This window comes from Ranitomeya variabilis, chromosome 1 (assembly GCF_051348905.1).
Source record: "Ranitomeya variabilis isolate aRanVar5 chromosome 1, aRanVar5.hap1, whole genome shotgun sequence".
Classification (NCBI taxonomy): Eukaryota; Metazoa; Chordata; class Amphibia; order Anura; family Dendrobatidae; genus Ranitomeya; species Ranitomeya variabilis.
The window spans coordinates 848,087,086-848,107,953 of record NC_135232.1 but is presented as its reverse complement, the minus strand read 5'-3'; the positions used below and the strand labels follow the sequence as shown (position 1 = coordinate 848,107,953).

General features: G+C 43.0%; 1 protein-coding gene across 1 annotated transcript in view; it reads left to right on the top strand.

Moving 5' to 3' along the window:
* The window catches only part of BTC (betacellulin), a 75,218-nt gene that overhangs the window by 40,541 nt on the left and 13,809 nt on the right, over window positions 1-20,868 (top strand). The window lies entirely within an intron of this gene.

Sequence of the window (20,868 nt, the reverse complement as noted above, 5' to 3'; positions counted from 1 at the left end):
CATAACACCTCAGCAGTGCCACAGGCTGATCGCCTCCATGCCATGCCGCATTGATGCAGTAATTGATGTAAAAGGAGGACTGACCAAGTACTGAGTGCATTTACTTAACATACATTTCAGTAAGCCAACATTTTGGATTTTAAAATCATTTTTCAAGCTGGTGTTATAAAGTATTCTAATTTACTGAGATAATGGCTTTTGGGTTTTCATTGGCTGTAAGCCATAATCATCAACATTAACAGAAATAAACACTTGAAATAGATCACTCTGTTTGTAATGACTCTATGTATGAGTTTCACTTTTTGTATTGAAGAACTGAAATAAATTAACTTTTTGATGATATTCTAATCTTGTGAGAAGCACCTGTGTGTACTCTCATTATCTCCTAGTGTATCCTCACCCATCCCCTGCAGACTGTGAGCCCTCGCGGGCAGGGTCCTCCCTCCTTTTGTACCTGTGTGCCTTGTTTTTTGCTCATGTTTAATGTATTTGTCTCTATTTGCCCCGTATTCACATGTAAAGTGCCATGGAATAAATGGCACTATAAAACTGTATAATAGTAATAATCTGTATTTGTATTGATTTTATGAAAACAAGTATCATGTCACTGTACAATTAATCTTAAAAGTCAATTTGGCCTTCTTAAGTCCTTCTCAATATCCGCTGTACATTTACTATGGAAGTCAGAAGGAGTTGTGAGGAGCACCTTCACACTAAGCGACGCTGCAGCGATATCGACAACGATGCCGATCGCTGCAGCGTCGCTGTGTGGTCGCTGGAGAGCTGTCATACAGACAGCTCTCCAGCGACCAACGATGCCGAAGTCCCCGGGTAACCAGGGTAAACATCGGGTTACTAAGCGCAGGGCCGCGCTTAACCCCTTAGTGACAGAGCCAATTTGGTACTTAATGACCGAGCCAATTTTTACAATTCTGACCACTGTCACTTTATGAGGTTATAACTATGGAACGCTTTATCGGATCCCGCTGATTCTGAGATTGTTTTTTCGTGACATATTGTACTTCAAGTTAGTGGTAACATTTCTTCGATATTAATTGCGATTATTTATGAAAAAAAACGGAAATATGGCGAAAATTTTTAAAATTTTGCAATTTTCAAAATTTTTTATTTTTATGCCCTTAAATCAGAGAGATATGTCACGAAAAATAGTTAATAAATAACATTTCCCACATGTCCACTTTACATCAGCACAATTTTGGAAACAAAATTTTTTTTTGTTAGGGAGTTATAAGGGTTAAAAGTTGACCAGCAATTTCTCATTTTTACAACACCATGTTTTTTTTAGGGACCACATCACCTTTGAAGTCATTTTGAGGGGTCTATATGATAGAAAATAACCAAGTGTGACACCATTCTAAAAACTGCACCCCTCAAGCTGCTCAAAACCACATTCAAGAAGTTTATTAACCCTTTATGTACTTCACAGGAACTGAAACAATGTGGAAGAAAAAAATGAACATTTAACTTTTTTTTGCAAACATTTTACTTCAGAACCATTTTTTTTAATTTTCACAAGTGTAAAAACAGATATTTAACCACAAATTTTGTTGTGCAATTTCTCCTGAGTACGCCAATACCCCATATGTGGAGGTAAACCACTGTTTGGGCGCACCGCAGAGCTTGGAAGTGAAGGAGCGCCGTTTGACTGTTTCAATGCAGAATTGGCTGGAATTGAGATCGGACGCCATGTCGCGTTTGGAGAGCCCGTAATGTGCCTAAACAGTGGAAACCCCCCACAAGTGACACCATTTTGGAAACTAGACCCCTTATGGAACTTATCTAGATGTGTGGTGAGCACTTTGAACCCCCAAGTGCTTCACAGAAGTTTATAACGTAGAGCCGTGAAAATAAAAAATCGCATTTGTTTTCACAAAAATGATTTTTTCGCCCACAAATTCTTATTTTCACAAGGGTAACAGGAGAAATTAGACCACAAAAGTTGTTGTGCAATTTCTCCTGAGTACGTCGATACCCCATATGTTGGGGTAAACCACTGTTTGGGTGCACGGCAGAGCTTGGAAGTGAAGGAGCACCGTTTGACTTTTTCAATGCAGAATTGGCTGGAATTGAGATCGGATGCCATGTCGCGTTTGGAGAGCCCCTGATGTGCCTAAACAGTGGAAACCCCCCACAAGTGATACCATTTTGGAAACTAGACCCCTTAAGGAACTTATCTAGATGTGTGGTGAGCACTTTGAACCCCCAAGTGCTTCACAGAAGTTTATAACGTAGAGCCGTGAAAATAAAAAATCGCATTTTTTCTACAAAAATGATCTTTTTGCCCCAAAATTTTTATTTTCACAAGGGTAACAGGAGAAATTAGACCACAAAAGTTGTTGTGCAATTTCTCCTGAGTACGTCGATACCCCATATGTGGGGGTAAACCACTGTTTGGGCGCACCGCAGAGCTTGGAAGAGAAGGAGTGTCGTTTTACTTTTTCAATGTAGAATTGGCTGGAATTGAGATCGGACGCCATGTCACGTTTGGAGAGCCCCTGATGTGCCTAAACAGTAGAAACCCCCCACAAATGACACCATTTTGGAAACTAGACCCCTTAAGGAACTTATCTAGATGTGTGGTGAGCACTTTAAACCCCCAGGTGCTTCACAGAAGTTTATAACGTAGAGCCGTGAAAATAAAAAAATCGCATTTTTTCTACAAAAATGATCTTTTTGCCTCCAAATTTTTATTTTACCAAGGGTATCAGGAGAAAATGGACCCCAGAAGTTGTTGTACAATTTGTCCTGAGTACGCCGACACCCCATATGTGGGGGTAAACCACTGTTTGGGCGCATGGCTGAGCTCGGAAGCAAAGGAGCGCCATTTGACTTTTCAATGCAAAATTGACTGGAATTGAGATCGGACGCCATGTCGCGTTTGGAGAGCCCCTGATGTGCCTAAACAGTAGAAACCCCCCAAAAGTGACCCCATTTTGGAAACTAGACCCCCCCATGGAACTTATCTAGATGTGTAGTGAGAACTTTGAATGCTCAAGTGCATCACAGAAGTTTATAATGCAGAGTCGTGAAAATATATATATTTTTTTTTTAACAAAAAAGATTTTTTAGCCGCCAAGTTTTTATTTTCACAAGGGTAACAAGAGAAATTGGACCCCAAAAGTTGTTGTCCAATTTGTCCTGAGTATGCTGGTACCCAATATGTGGGGGTAAACCACTGTTTGGGCGCACGGCACTCGGAAGGGAAGGAGCGCCATTTTGGAATGCAGGCTTTGATAGAATGGTCTGCGGGCGTTATGTTGCGTTTGCAGAGCCACTGATGTACCTAAACAGTAGAAACTCCCCACAAGTGACCCCATTTTGGAAACTAGACCCCCCAAGGAACTTATCTAGATATGTGGTGAGAACTTTGAATGCTCAAGTGCTTCACAGAAGTTTATAATGCAGAGTAGTGAAAATAAAAAAATATTTTTTTCCCACAAAAAAGATTTTTAGCCCCCAAGTTTTTATTTTCACAAGGGTAACAGGAGAAATTGGACCCCAAAAGTTGTTGTCCAATTTATCCCGAGTACGCTGATGCCCCATATGTGGGGGTAAACCACTGTTTGGGCGCACGGCAGAGCTCAGAAGGGAGGGAGCACCATTTGACTTTTTTAGCGCAAAATTGTCTGTCGTGTTTGGAGACCCCCTGATGTACCTAAACAGTGGAAACCCCCCAATTCTAACTCCAACCCTAACTCCAACACACCCCTAACCCTAATCTCAACTCGATCCATAATCCTAATCACAACCCTAACGATAATCACAACCCTAACCCCAAAACAGCCCTAATCTCAACTCTAACCATAACCCTAATCAAAACCCTAAATCCAACACACCCCTAACCCTAATCTCAACCCCAACCTCAAACCTAACCCTAATCCCAATACACCCCTAACCCTAATCCCAACCCTAACCTTAACCCTAATCTCAACCCTAACCCTAATCCCAACCCTAATCCCAAACGTAACCCTAATCCCAACCGTAACCCTAATACCAACCCTAATCCAAACCCTAACCCTAATCCCAACTCTATCCCTAACTTTAGCCCCAACCCTAACCCTAACCCTAATTTTAGCCCCAACTCTAGCCCTAACCCTAACTTTAGCCCCAATCCTAACCCTAAATTTAACCCTAACCCTAGCCCTAACTTTAGCCCCAACCCTAACCCTAAGGCTACTTTCACACTTGCGTCGTGTGGCATCCGTCACAATCCGTCGTTTTGGACAAAAAACTGATCCTGCAAATGTGCCCACAGGATGCCTTTTTTGCCCATAGACTTGTATTACCGACGGATGGCCACACGTCGCGTCCATCGTGCACTGGATCCGTTGTGTTTTGGCGGACCGTCATCACAAAAAAAGTTCAATGTAACCTTTTTTTTGTACGTCGCGTCCGCCATTTCCGCGCATGCGTGGCCGTAACTCTGCCCCCTCCTCCCCAAGACATAGACTGGGCAGCGGATGCGTTGAAAAACTGCATCCACTGCCCACGTTGTGCACAATTTTCACAACGTGCGTCGGTACGTCGGGCTGACACATTGCGACCGCCCCGTACCGACGCAAGTGTGAAAGAAGCCTAAGGCTACTTTCACACTAGCGTCGTACTCGGCCCATCGCCATTTTCTTTGCAGAGGAAGAAGCCGGCCGGCAAGAGGAGACGCAGGAGGACCCGGGGACACCGGGTGAGTATGATAGGGTCCCCGAATCCCCCTATTTCTCTGTCCTCTGATGTGCGATCACATCAGAGGACAGAGAATTACAGATCGCTTTTTTTTTTTTTTGCGGTCGCCGGCAAACAGTTAATTACCGGCGATCGCAAAACAGGGGTCGGTAAAAACCGACCCCGATCATGTTCTTTGGGGTCTCGGCTACCCCCGGCAGCCGAGACCCCAAAGATCTTCCGGGCGGCGGGCGCACTGCGCATGCGCCCGCCATTTTTTCCCGGAAAAAAGATGGCGGCGCCCATCGGGAGCCACGAGGAGCACCGGGGGAGATAGGTGAGTATTGGGGGGCTATTGGGGGCCATCGGGGACACTATTTCTCTGTCCTCCGATGTGCGATCACATCGGAGGACAGAGAAATTAAATGGCAAATCGCGTTTTTTTTTTTTTGTTGCGACCGCCGGTAAACGGTTAATTACCGGCGATCGCAACTCGGGGGTCGGTAAAACCCCCCCGAATCATGTTCTCTGGGGTCTCGGCTACCCTCGGCAACCGAGACCCCAGAGAAAATCCAACTCTGGGGGGCGCTATTCACTTTTTCCACAGCGCCGTTAATTGACGGCGCTGTGGTTTAAGTACCCTTAACTGCCGCCGTTAAAAGGCGTATCGGCGGTCGTTAAGGGGTTAATAACCCGATGTTTACCCTGGTTACCAGCGTAAACGTAAAAAAAACAAACACTACATACTTACATTGCCGTGTCTGTCACACGTCCCTCGCCGTCTGCTTCCTGCACTGACTGTGATTGCCGGCCGTAAGGCACAGCACAGCGGTGACGTCACCGCTGTGCTCTGCTTTTACTTTACGGCCGGCACTCACAGTGAGTGCGGGAAGCAGACGGCGAGGGACGTGTGACAGACAGCAGAAGCTGAGTATGTACTGTTTGTTTTTTTTACTTTTACACTGGTAACCAGGGTAAACATCGGGTTACTAAGCGCGGCCCTGCGCTTAGTAACCCGATATTTACCCTGGTTACCATTGTAAAACATTGCTGGCATCGTTGCTTTTGCTGTCAAACACGACGATACACGCCGATCTGACGACCAAATAAAGTTCTGGACTTCTAGCTCCGACCAGCGATATCACAGCAGGATCCAGATCGCTGCTGTGTGTCAAACACAACAATATCGCTATCCAGGACGCTGCAACGTCACGGATCGCTATCGTTATCGTTGCAAAGTCGCTTAGTGTGAAGGTACCTTTAGTAACTGAGGTTGCTTCATACACAGCGGGTGCTGGCACCCTGTGGATGCCATGGTCAACACTGACCACAACATCTAAGAGATTAGACAGGGGAGGTCCCCCATAGTGCCCACCCAATGTGAGTGTGCTCATGGTAAGAGAATAGTGACAGGGCAGTACACTGCAACGCAGAAGTATGGAAGTGAAAATTAAAAATGACAGTTAAAAATAATAAATATAAAATACTTAAAATCATCCACAAAACATATTTTAAGTTATTTGTTAAATTAAAAAAAAATGTCATTGCTTCGGTCATACTGATTTGAAATATTAAAATATTATGTTATTTATCTCTCGCAATCATCAGCTTAAAAAATGTCAAAGTTGCTATTTTTGGGTCAGACCTTCCAAAAATTTTGGAGTAAAAATTGATACAAAATAGTACAAAGAAAAGTTCCTCAAAAACCAAGCCCTCACATCTCCTTGTACAGAAAAACACCTTTATTTTTCTCAGAATATGGAGACACAAATCAAATATGCTTCCTAACAATAAGCTCATTAGCCATTGATCAGAATGTCCTGACAGCGCAGAAGTGCCAAAAACAGAAACAAAGCAAGCTGGTGTTATGACTCCATGGTGAGTGTCCTGAGTACTTTTGGCTGCATGTTCCTGTATTCCAGCTTGTCAAATGTTTTTTCCATATTTATCACAATGAGTGGATACTGTTCTGTAAACACAATGTAATATTAGGTAAAGGGAAAATAATTTAAGGTTGTTAAAAATTAATATCACGTATATGATACAGTAACTACTTGTAAATGGGTGTTATAGTTTTATTCAAAGGGGTAACCTTTCTTCTTGTGGAGAGTGACAAGCCAGGCCTGGCATGTCAGAGTGAGGAGACTTTTATACGCCATGCATGCTCATCTGGGAAATTAAATATGCAAATTGTTTCTTCAGAGAGGAACTATGTCTGGCTTGTAACTCTCCACAAGGAGAAATGTTACCCAATTCTTAAGCCTTTCACCTAGCCAAATCTAATCTTATACTTTGCACTGACGAAGGGCACTACACCGAAACATCGTGTCTGCAAATTGAGATTCTGGTTTTGCTTTCATCCTAAGTCATATTGCATAGCTCGTTAAAGGGTTGATATTGACTTTTAGGATTGCTACGTCCAATAGGTGGCACTAGAGTTTTAGTCCTCTTCTCTCTGTAGAGGGAATTTTCAGAGTTTCATGTCAAACACCCTGTTGAATGCATTTCCCAGGTTAGTTGAAGATTTATCCTTGCATATATGTAATGAAATGTATTTTATGTGAAAAATATTTGTTTTTTTGCATTACATTTTAATTCCATCTTTTGCACTATATACAGTATGTACGTTATATATATGTATATATTTATATACTTACTGTGTATATATATATATATATATATAGCGTATATACTCAAGTATAAGCCAACCTGAGTATAAGCCGAGGCACTTAATTTTTCCGGGAAAAACTGGCTCGCGTATAAGCCGGGTATGCATTGTCCCCTCATCCCCATCCTGGTATGCATGGCCACCTGATTCCCATCCTTGTATGCATGGCCCCCTCATCCCCATCCTTGAATGCATGACCATCTCATCCCTATCCTGGTATGCATGGCTTCTCATCAGGGATGAGCGAATAGCTTCGGATAACTCATTATCCAAATATCTATAGCGCTTACCGAAAACTGCAACAGGACAATGACCCCAAACACACCTCCAGGCTGTGTAAGGGCTATTTGACCAAGATGAAGAGTGATGGGGTGCTACGCCAGATGACCTGGCCTCCACAGTCACCAGACCTGAACCCAATCAAGATGGTTTGGGGTGAGCTGGACCGCAGAGTGAAGGCAAAAGGGCCAACAAGTGCTAAGCATCTCTGGGAACTCCTTCAAGATTGTTGGAAGACCATTCCCGGTGACTACCTCTTGAAGCTCATCAAGAGAATGCCAAGAGTGTGCAAAGCAGTCATCAAAGCAAAAGGTGGCTACTTTGATGAACCTAGAATATAAGACATTATTTAAGTTGTTTCACACTTTTTTGTTAAGTATATAATTCCACATGTGTTAATTCATAGTTTTGATGCCTTCAGTGTGAATGTACAATTTTCATAGTCATGAAAATACAGAAAAATCTTTAAATGAGAAGGTGTGTCCAAACTTTTGGTCTGTACTGTATATATACACTCACCGGCCACTTTATTAGGTACACCATGCTAGTAACGGGTTGGACCCCTTTTGCCTTCAGAACTGCCTCAATTCTTCGTGGCATAGATTCAACAAGGTGCTGGAAGCATTCCTCAGAGATTTTGGTCCATATTGACATGATGGCATCACACAGTTGCCGCAGATTTGTCGGCTGCACATCCCAAAGATGCTCCATACAAGGCAGGATGGATCCATGCTTTCATGTTGTTTACGCCAAATTCTGACCCTACCATCCGAATGTCGCAGCAGAAATCGAGACTCATCAGACCAAGCAACGTTTTTCCAATCTTCTACTGTCCAATTTCGATGAGCTTGTGCAAATTGTAGCCTCAGTTTCCTGTTCTTAGCTGAAAGGAGTGGTACCCGGTGTGGTCTTCTGCTGCTGTAGCCCATCTGCCTCAAAGTTCGACGCACTGTGCGTTCAGAGATGCTCTTAGGCCTACCTTGGTTGTAACGGGTGGCGATTTGAGTCACTGTTGCCTTTCTATCAGCTCGAACCAGTCTGCCCATTCTCCTCTGACCTCTGGCATCAACAAGGCATTTCCGCCCACAGAACTGCCGCTCACTGGATTTTTTTTCTTTTTCGGGCCATTCTCTGTAAACCCTAGAGATGGTTGTGCGTGAAAATCCCAGTAGATCAGCAGTTTCTGAAATACTCAGACCAGCCCTTCTGGCACCAACAACCATGCCACGTTCAAAGGCACTCAAATCACCTTTCTTCCCCATACTGATGCTCGGTTTGAACTGCAGGAGATTGTCTTGACCATGTCTACATGCCTAAATGCACTGAGTTGCCGCCATGTGATTGGCTGATTAGAAATTAAGTGTTAACAAGAAGTTGGACAGGTGTACCTAATAAAGTGGCCAGTGAGTGTATATTACACAGATAGATAGAAGAAAAGCTGATAATTCAGCAGCTGCGTAGCGTAAAATCACTGTAGGAACTGACAGGATAGAATAGATGGATTACATACAGTAAATACATATCGAATAGATAGATATGTAGATGTCAGTGACAAATACAATTAGTTCAGTGTGTGTGTGAAGCTTACTGTACATGTGTTTGATTAATAAAAGATTATTTTTCTGAAAAATATGGCGTGGGCTCCCTCATAATTTTCTTAACCAGCAGAAGGAAAGCTGACGTCTTGGGGCCAATGTTTATAGTCTGAGAAGGGAGTAATATCCATGGAGCTTCCGAGGCTGTTAGTATCAGTTCACAGTGGTATACTTAGCCTTTACTGGCTATTAAAATTGTGAACCCTAAAAAAAATGATGTAGGGTCCTGTTATGACCCCAGTGGACAGGGTCTCAGAGGAACGTGTAAGTCTGCGAGATTCAAAAATCCAGCTCATAGGGCTGTGGTAACTGGGTTGACCAAATAGCTACTCCTAACGCCAACACTAGAAGTAGCCGGGGATCATGCCTACGGTGATCGCTAGATGACTCGCGCCAGCCGGAGAATCTAACTACCCCTAGTAGAAGAAAACAAAGACCTCTCTTGCCTCCAGAGAAAGGGACCCCAAAGCAAGATACAAGCCCCCCACAAATAATAACGGTGAGGTAAGAGGAAATGACAAACACAGAAATGAACCAGGTTCAGCAAAGAGAGGCCAGCTTACTAATAGCAGAATATAGCAAGATAACTTATCTGGTCAACAAAAACCCTATAAAAATCCACGCTGGAGATTCAAGAACCCCCGAACCGTCTAACGGTCCGGGGGGAGAACACCAGCCCCCTAGAGCTTCCAGCAAAGGTCAGGATACAGATTGGAACAAGCTGGACAAAAATACCAAACAAAACAAAAGCAAAAAGCAAGGAAGCAGACTTAGCTTGAAATACAGGAACCCGGATAATAGGACAAGAGCACAACAGATTAGCTCTGATTTCAACGATGCCAGGCATTGAACTGAAGGTCCAGGGAGCTTATATAGCAACGCCCCTGAACTAACGGCCCAGGTGAGGATATAGGAAAAGACAGAAGCTCCAGAGTCAAATCACTAATGACCACTAGAGGGAGCAAAAAGCAAAATCACAACAGGGTCCCTCTATAATTAATAACCAGCAAAGGCTATACAGACAGCTGCGGGCTGATATTAATAGCCTAGGAAGGGGCCATGGATATTGCCCTCCCCCAGGCTAAAAACATAATCTCTCCGCTGCCCCAGAAAAAGGCGCATCTTTAAGATGTGCCAATTCTGGCACTCAGCCTTGCTCTTCCCACTTGCCCTGTAGCAAGTTTTCCCAGTATGTTACCAGCTGAGAAAAAAATCGCAGATGAGATGTAACCCATTGAAAAACATTGGTCAGAGTGTAATCCGATTTTTTATCGGATTGCACTCATCCGTTTTTCTCGCAAATGAGTATGAGCCCTATTGCTGGATCTCACAGGCCACCGCACCCTGGGTTCATCACATGACCTCAGGGTTCTAAGGTACAACCGAGGGGGGTCCGATGGTTACTAAGGGGATCTTATGACCCCCTTGTAACAAATTAATGATATTTAAAGGGTTATTCGATTGCAAAATCGTCTGGATCCGATACTGCAAGGTGTATATACAGCTCTCATATACAGTTGACACCTGCAGGAATTGCAACCGCTGGACCGCACTATACTCTTATTCAGCGCCATTAAAAGGTGTATTGGCGGTCATTAAGGGGTTAAACATAAGTCTGGTGTGCACAGGTGGTTCATAATTAGTTTTGGGACTCACCCATGGCAACGGGGAAGTTAAAGTAGACTGGGAATGCACCCTTCACACAGGGGTCTGACACAACTGTGAGACACAGAAAAAAAAAAGAAATAGTACTATAGCGCGCCGGGAATTCATCCGAAAAAAGAGAAGCAGAAACCGCAAACTGCGCAGGGAATACGATCCTGGATGACGTCATCAGTCAGAGAAATACAGAAGAAGATGACTTGCGCGGCTTGTAGAGACGCAGCAGCAGCGCCATCTTGGAGCAGGGCATTCCACTTCATAGCGAGAAATATCATGTAGCAGCCTGAAGTACAAGGACTGCTGTAGAGGCGATACTTAGCATTAAATCAAGTAGTAAATGGGTAATAAACCACCACACAGTCCTATAAAGGGGAGGATGAAACCTTGACAACCATGGTATAACCCTGTGAGCGTAAACCACATAGTGATCCAGAGGCAATAAGGAGGAAAAAGAAATATCCATATACACGGACAGGAGCTCCCCCTGGCCACCATTCCCCAGAGACATTTGTGTTATACCAAAAACAAACCACATAAATAAAAATATGCAGAGTAGCGACATATACTTATATAAATATGTATTAGTCAGTGTCCTCTTCAAACAGTCAGATGAAACCCAGCAAACCACTAAAAAATGCATCATTGCTAAAAACAAACCATATAATCCCAGAGGGAAAGTGGGCATTCCAGCCTGAACTTCAGGGTTCACAGGGTGAATCATACACGATGAATAAAAGCAGACTCAAGGTAAAACACAGGGCAAGGCAGACCTCGCAACACCTCCATGAAACAAGCAAAGTCAAAAAATTCAAATTTCAAAAGATCTGCTCTTCTCTAATATGCTGTAATTAGAACTATTTTCATTTACATTGTTTATATCTCTTAAAATAATTTTCATCCACCTAATTGTTGCTCTTACTATATGTTGTATGACTATACAGTATATCAAATGTTACAGCATAGTGGATGGGATTTTGAGGAATTGTCCACTATGCGTCCTCAGACGCCTGTGGTTCACCCGCGGACACTGACATGCGGCGCGTCTTTTCAGACCGCAGCTTGTCAATTTCTCTTGCGAAATTCAATAGAATGTATTGGACGCTGTGAATCTGCACAGTTCAGTGATCACATGCGGATTCACCGGTGCTCAATAACCGGCAGCGCTTTGGACGCAGTGAACATGTGCTGCGTCCAAAGCGCTGCCACTTCCGGGTCGTGATCACCCGGCCTAAGAGTTCCTCATGTTTTTCTGTTTAGAAGTAGTTTCTGAAGTGGCTCACCTAAACTGTATACTAATCCTTCTATAAGGGAACTGATCATATTGTGATTAAGACCTGTTTGAATTTTCCAATGATAATGTTCTAAGGCCTTGTTCATATCTTGCAGGTTTAGGTGTAATCACTGCCACTTAGTTAAGCTTTAGGGACAGTCAAGAACTATTCAAAGTCTAATTTTATAGGGATTAACAGTCCTTTTAGAACGGGATCGGACAGGTGTATGGAAAACCCATATTGTCATCCGTATGTTCATCCGTGTGCCATCTGGGTGTCCATTTTCATCATCGTGACATCTGTGTCATATCCATAGGCCAACCATTTTCATACTTCAACATTTTTAAATGTACATAATCATGTACAATTTCCTAGGTTAATAATGGCAATGTAACCTGTAAAAATCGAATGCTACACACTGATATTTTTTTGCATAGATGGTTTCGCCGGTTCTTATCTGATACTCAGTGTGCGCTGCGATAAAGCTGTCATCTGAACATCCCTATTAAATTACATTACATTGAATAAAGGAAAAAAAAAGGTTCCGCAGGGTAGAAAAATATAAAACTTCGTCTTTATTGGAAAGAAATTAATAAAAACAGGCACAATGCGGACAACATATTGATCCCACCAACCAACGCGTTTCGACACTCTGGTCTTAATCATTGGTCCCAGTGCTATCCAAATTTTACCCGGACAACACCTGTCCGTATTATATGGTCATCTGAAGGAACCCCAAGTCTTATAAAATATATATACGTGGAGCTTTTTATTGGCTGATAGACCAGTCCAGGATGTTGGTGGTCACTAGGGATTTTCTTTTTATAATCTGCAAACCCAAAATTGTGCCAGATTAAGGAATAAAAAAAATCTGTATAATTAATAAAAGCATCGATAATTTAAGCATTTTGGTATAATGTTTTTCCAAAGGACGATGTAAAATTCTGATGTACAGACGGCATAACATCTACTTTCCTCAATCTGGAGGGTTAGCCTTCAAATCCTATGGGCATTTTATCTAAAATGTCATTGGAAAATACAAGGGTGTGTAGAAGTGGCTGTACGTATGTTCGTCTCGTGCTCTGGGTGTTATTGCGGCTCTAGTCTGGATAGTATGACTGCATGGGTGAGATAATCTGATATGATTATGATACATCTGTCTCTGCTGAGAAGACTCAGCTGTGAGGTCTATACCCTCAGACTGTAATTGCTGGAGAATTATGAGCATTTCAGGACACGTTGGAGTAAAGTTGTAATTGCAAAATACGGATTTTTTTTATCATAAACTTTCTGATCGTAATGGGAGGCTGTGACAATAAGAATGGGAGGCAGCTGGTAAAGCTAGGGTGAGGTGGGATGGTGATGCCAAAATGCGCCCTGTGATACATCAAATGCACCACTTGCCATTACTAATGACTGTGACTTTTCATTCTTGAGCCAAAAAGGAAGGTTGGAAGGAATCCAAAGAAAAAAGCAAAATGTGTGATAACTATGTACTAATCAGAAATTCAATATATAGAGCAGAGTGCATAAAGATGAGACATTTTTGGTTTATTTCCTTGTACACAGTAATAGTACTTATTTATACCTGCCTTGGATCTTATACCTAAAGAAGGGCTAAGGAAGATAATGATCTTTTACATATTAGATAACACAACTTAGATCTTTGCTGAACACAGATATGTTTTATGACTTGATTTAAAGGATAACTGTGCTTTCAAGTAACTTTGTCCTATGTGTGTGTACATGAGGACTAACACCATTTCTGGTCATTATGTGACTTATATCTTTCATTTCCTAATGGCAGTGGCCTCTTACCAGGATAATGCTCCCGTCACACTGCAAATATTTTAGTTTGAGGAACAAGACAAAAGTTCGAGGTGTTGACTTAGCCTCCAGATCTCAATCTGATTGAACATCCGTGAGATGTTCTGGAATAACAAGTCCGATCCATGGAGGTCCCACCTATGCATCTTACAGGACCTTTATGTTCTGCTTATGTCTTGGTACCAGATACCATAGGAGGACACCAGAGGACTTGTGGGGTGCACAGCTCCATAAGATGTGCTAGATTTTATAAGACCCGTTCTGTTTTAGGTCCATCTTGTATTGATCATATGTCTCTACTGCAGTGGTGTGCTTGACCTCAGTAGTACACATGGGCTGGGGGTGTTTTAGCATCAGCCGACGGGGGCAGTATGATATTGGCATATGTAGATACCTTGGCTTTCGATTATGGTCATACCTTTTAGGAACCTTTTCTTACATACGTAAAGTGTATAAAGAAAACCAATTATCCATGAGTGCCATTCTCAAGTTAAAACCATTGGGGACCTCTTTTATATATAAAGCCAGTTATCATATTTTATAATAGTAACTTTTATAAAATGAATTTGGTTGTATAATGGACAGCAAAGTCGAAACTGTGGTGTGTTGACCTTTTTCTCGTGCGGAAATGCTTGAGGCAATTGCAGCTGCCAAGATAAATGTAAGTTGCAATTATCTATTCATTATGAGAAGTCTCACCCTATTATAAAATGTGAACATTTTCAGTTCTTGTTGTAGCCTTCAGACATCAACTACAAGAGGATGACCGTGATTCGAAAAACATTGCTTATTTTTTCTAAAAACCAGCATCAAACTGGTCTACCAATTGTATGTGGCAGTTCAGATCAATGGGATGATCTGCAATACCACACACAACCTGTAGATAGGCATGGCACTGTTTTTGGAAAAAAACAGCTATGTTTTTCTTATCCTGTACAATCCTTATAAAGGTTTATTTGGGGTTTTAACCCCTTCCCGACCTATGACGCATACGCTGCGTCATGAAAGTCGGTGCCAATCCGACCTGTGACGCAGCGTATGCGTCATGGAGGGATCGCGTCCCTGCAGATCGGGTGAAAGGGTTAACTCCAATTTCACCCGATCTGCAGGGACAGGGGGGAGTTGTACTTTAGCCCAGGGGGGGTGGCTTTGCCCCCACGTGGCTACGATTGCTCTGATTGGCTGTTGAAAGTGCAACAGCCAATCAGCAATTTGCAATATTTCACCTATGAAAATGGTGAAATATTGCAATCCAGCCATGGCCGATGCTGCAATATCATCGGCCATGGCTGGAAATCCAGATCTGCCCCCCCCCCCCCACCGCCACCGATCTCCTCCCCAGTCCTCCGTTCTGTCCCGTACTCCCCTCCCGTCCGCCTGTCAGCTCCCCCGTCCTCCTGTCCGCTCCCCCCGTGCTCCGATCCACCCCCCTGTGCTCCGATCCACCCCCCCAGCACCCCCTCATACTTACCGATCCTCCCGGAGTCCGTCCGTCTTCTCCCTGGGCGCCGCCATCTTCCAAAATGGCGGGCGCATGCGCAGTGCGCCCGCTGAATCTGCCGGTTGGCAGATTCGTTCCATGTACATTTCGATCACTGTGATAAAAGCTATCACAGTGATCAAAATAAAAAAAATAGTAAATGACCCCCCCCCCTTTATCACCCCCATAGGTAGGGACAATAATAAAATAAAGAAAATATTTTTTTTTTCCACTAGGGTTAGAACTAGGGTTAGAACTAGGGTTAGGGGTAGGGTTGGGGTAGGGTTAGGGGTAGGGTTAGCGTTAGAATTAGGCTATGTGCACACGGTGCGGATTTGGCTGCGGATCCGCAGTGGATTGGCCGCTGTGGATTCGTAACAGTGTTCCATCAGGTTTACAGTACCATGTAAACCTATGGTAAGCCAAATCCGCTGTGCCCATGGTGCGGAAAATACCGCGCGGAAATGCTGCGTTGTATTTTCCACAGCATGTCAATTCTTTGTGCGGATTTCGCAGTGTTTTACATCTGTTCCTCAATAGGAATCCGTAGGTGAAATCCGCATAAAAAACACTGGAAATCCGTGGTAAATCCGCAGGTAAAACGCAGTGCCTTTTACCTGCGGATTTTTCAAAAATGGTGCGGAAAAATCTCACACGAATCCGCAACGTGGGCACATAGCCTTAGGGTTGGAATTAGAGTTAGGGTTGGAATTAAGGCTAGTGTTGGAAATAGGGTTAAGAATAGGCTTGTGGTTAGGGTTAGGGGTGTGTTGGGGTTAAACTTGTGGTTAGGGTTGGGGTTAGGATTGGGATTAGGGTTAGGGTTGGGATTAGGGTTAGGGTTGTGGTTAGGGGTGTGTTGGGGTTATGGCTAGAGTTGGGATTAGGGTTAGGGGTGTGTTGGGGTTAGTGTAGGAGTTAGAATTGAGGGGTTTCCACTGTTTAGGCACATCAGGGGTCTCCAAACGCAACATGGCGCCACCATTGATTCCAGCCAATCTTGCGTTCAAAAAGTCAAATGGTGCTCCCTCCCTTCCGAGCCCCGACGTGCGCCCAAACAGTGGTTTACCCCCACATATGGGGTACCAGTATACTCAGGACAAATTGGGCAACAATTATTGGGGTCCAATTTCTCCTGTTACCCTTGCGAAAATAAAAAATTGCTTGCTAAAACATAATTTTAGAGGAATGAAAAATTATTTTTTATTTTCACGGCTCTGCGTTCTAAACTTCTGTGAAGCACTTGGGGGTTCAAAGTGCTCACCACACATCTAGATAAGTTCCTTGGGGGGTCTAGTTTCCAAAATGGGGTCACTTGTGGGGGGTTTCTACTGTTTAGGCACATCAGGGGCTCTGCAAATGCAACGTGACACCTGCAGACCATTCCATCAAAATCTGCATTTCAAAACGTCACTGCTTCCCTTCCGAGCCCCGATGTGTGCTCAAACAGTGGTTTACCCCCACATATGGGGTACCAGCGTACTCAGGACAAACTGGACAACAACTATTGGGGTCCAATTTCTCCTGTTACTCTTGCGAAAATAAAAAATTGCTTGCTAAAACATAATTTTTGAGGAATGAAAAATTATTTTTTATTTTCACGGCTCTGCATTGTAAACTTCTATGAAGCACTTGGGGGTTCTAAGTGCTCACTACACACCTAGATAAGTTCCTTGGGGGGTCTAGTTTCCAAAATGGGGTCACTTGTGGGGGGTTTCTACTGTTTAGGCACATCAGGGTCTCTGCAAATGGAATGTGATGCCCGCAGACCACTCCATCAAAGCCTGCATTTCAAAACGTCACTACCTCCCTTCCAAGCCCCGACTTGTGCCCAAACAGTGGTTTACCCCCACATATGGGGTATCGGTGTACTCAGGACAAACTGGGCAACAACTATTGGGGTCCAATTTCTCCTGTTACCCTTGTGAAAATAAAAAATTGCTTGCTAAAACATCATTTTTGAGGAAAGAAAAATGAGTTTTTATTTTCACGGCTCTGCGTTGTAAACTTCTGTGAAGCACTTGGGGGTTCAAAGTGCTCACCACATATCTAGATAAGTTCCTTAGGGGGTACAGTTTCCAAAATGGGGTCACTTGTGGGGGGTTTCTACTGTTTAGGCACATCAGGGGCTCTGCAAACGTAACATGCCCGCAGACCATTCCATCAAAGTCTGCATTCCAAAACATCACTACTTCCCTTCCGAGCCCCGGCATGTGCCCAAACAGTGGTTTTCCCCCACATATGGGGTATCAGCGTACTCAGGAGAAACTGGACAACAACTTTTGGGGTCCAATTTCTTCTGTTACCCTTGGGAAAATAAAAAATTGTGGGCTAAAAAATCATTTTTGAGAAAAGAAAAATTATTTTTTATTTTCACGGCTCTGCGGTATAAACTTCTGTGAAGCACCTGGGGGTTTAAAGTGCTCACTATGCATCTAGATAAGTTCCTTGGGGGTCTAGTTTCCAAAATGGGATCACTTGTAGGGGAGCTCCAATGTTTAGGCACACAGGGGCTCTCCAAACGCGACATGGTGTCCGCTAACGATTGGAGCTAATTTTCCATTCAAAAAGTAAAATGGCGCGCCTTCCCTTCCGAGCCTTGCCGTGCACCCAAACAGTGGTTTACCCCCACATATGAGGTATCAGCGTACTCAGGAGAAATTGCCCAACAAATTTTAGGATCCATTTTATCCTGTTGCCCATGTGAAAATGAAAAAATTGAAGCTAAAAAAATTTTGTGTGGAAAAAAGTACTTTTTCATTTTTACAGATCAATTTGTGAAGCACCTGAGGGTTTAAGGTGCTCACTATGCTTCTAGATAAGTTCCTTGGGGGGTCTAGTTTCCAAAATGGGCTCACTTGTGGGGGAGCTCCAATGTTTAGGCACACAGGGGCTTTCCAAACGCGACATGGTGTCCGCTAACGATGGAGATAATTTTTCATTAAAAAAGTCAAATGGCGCTCCTTCCCTTCCGAGCCTTACCATGTGCCCAAACAGTGGTTTACCCCCACATGTGAGGTATCGGTGTACTCAGAAGAAATTGCCCAACAAATTTTAGGATCCATTTTATCCTGTTGCCCATGTGAAAATGAAAAAATTAAGGCTAAAATAATTTTTTTGTGAAAAAAAAGTACTTTTTCATTTTTACGGATCAATTTGTGAAGCACCTGGGGGTTTAAAGTGCTCACTATGCTTCTAGATAAGTTCCTTGGGGGGTCTAGTTTCCAAAATGGGGTCACTTGTGGGGGAGCTCCAATGTTTAGGCACATGGGGGCTCTCCAAATGCGACATGGGGTCCGCCAAAGATTGGAGCCAATTTTCCATTCAAAACGTCAAATGACGCGCCTTCCCTTCCGAGCCCTGCCGTGCTCCCAAACAGTGGTTTAACCCCACATATGAGGTATCAGCGTACTCAGGACAAATTGGACAACAACGTCCGTGGTCCAGTTTCTCCTTTTACCCTTGGGAAAATAAAAAATTGTTGCTAAAAGATCATTTTTGTGACTAAAAAGTTAAATGTTCATTTTTTCCTTCCACGTTGCTTCTGCTGCTGTGAAACACCTGAAGGGTTAATAAACTTCTTGAATGTGGTTTTGAGCACCTTGAGGGGTGCAGTTTTTAGAATGGTGTCACTTTGGGGTATTTTCAGCCATATAGAACCCTCAAACTGACTTCAAATGTGAGGTGGTCCCTAAAAAAAATGGTTTTGTAAATTTTGTTGTAAAAATGAGAAATCACTGGTCAAATTTTAACCCTTATAACTTCCTAGCAAAAAAAAATTTTGTTTCCAATATTGTGCTGATGTAAAGTAGACATGTGGGAAATGTTATTTATTAACTATTTTGTGCCACATAACTCTCTGGTTTAACAGAATAAAAATTCAAAATGTGAAAATTGCGAAATTTTCAAAATTTTCGCCAAATTTCCGTTTTTTTCACAAATAAACTCAGAAATTATCGACCTAAATTTACCACTAACATAAAGCCCAATATGTCACGAAAAAACAATCTCAGAATCGCTAGGATCCGTTGAAGCGTTCCTGAGTTATTACCTCATAAAGGGACACTGGTCAGAATTGCAAAAAACGGCCAGGTCATTAAGGTCAAAATAGGCTGGGTCATGAAGGGGTTAAGCAAATAAGTGTTTTGTACAAAAAAATGCTGCTAAAATTCTATATAAAATTGACAACATACAGGGTACAAATAAAGTTGTAGAGGGCATGTGCAAAAGCTACTATAGACAATGGACGGAGCAGCTGTCCCACATGCTCAATACCTCCTTATTCACTTGGCTACTCTGGCACCCCTGTACTTGTGATCAGAGGGGAGTTCATTGGTCACACCCCCAGTGATAATAAGCCACATAGGTTGCAACGCCATTAACTCCTTCACCCCACGCCTGTCTTTTTCGTCTTTGCGTTTCTGTTTTGTGCTCTTCTTTTTCCTGAGCCATACATTTTTTATTTTTCCGCAATATGGCCATGTGAGGGCTGGTTTTTTGCAGGATGAGTTGTACTTCTGATTGACACCACTGGTTTTACCATATAGTGTGCCGGAGAACAGGAAAGAAAAAACTAAGTGCAGTGAAATTGCAATTCCACAATTTTTTTTTACCATGTGTGCCAAATGCTTAAACTGACTGCCATTATGATTCTCCATGTCATTACGAGTTTGTAGATACCAAACATGTATAGGTTGTTTTTTATTTCAGGCGTGAAAAAAAAAATCCAAAGTTTGTTAAAAAAAAATAAAAAAATAAAAAAATTGCATCATTTTCCGAGACTCGTAGCGTCTCCATGGATGGTGCGAAATACAGCAATATTCTTGAGTAAAACCTGTTTCAGTCTTTCAGTGATTTGAGACTGGGATGGAGACGTGTAAATGTTTTGGAGTGGCCTAGTCAAAGCCCAGACCTTAATCCAATTCAGAATCTGTGGTGAGACATGAAGATTGCTGTTTACTGAGGAAACCATCTAACTTGATGGTGTTGGAGCAGTTTGGCCTTGAGGGATGGGCAAAAATCACAGTGGCCAGATGTGGAAAGCTTATCCAGAGCGACTTGCTGCTGTAATTGCAAAAGAAGGCTCTACACCAGAGGTGTCAAACTGCATTCCTCGAGGGCCGCAAACAGGTCATGTTTTCAGGATTTCCTTGTATTGCACAGGTGATAATTTAATCACCTGCACAGAATGATTCCAGCACCTTGTGGAATGCTAAGGAAATCCTGAAAACACTCATGGTTTGCGGCCCTCGAGGAATGCAGTTTGACACCTCTGCTTTACACAGTACTGACTTTAGGGGGTGAATAGGTATGCACTCTGAAGCTTTCAGTTATTTTATCCTATTTGTTGTTTGCTTCACAATACAAAGAAAACCAAATGTTCACAGTTTTAGGCATGTTCTTTAC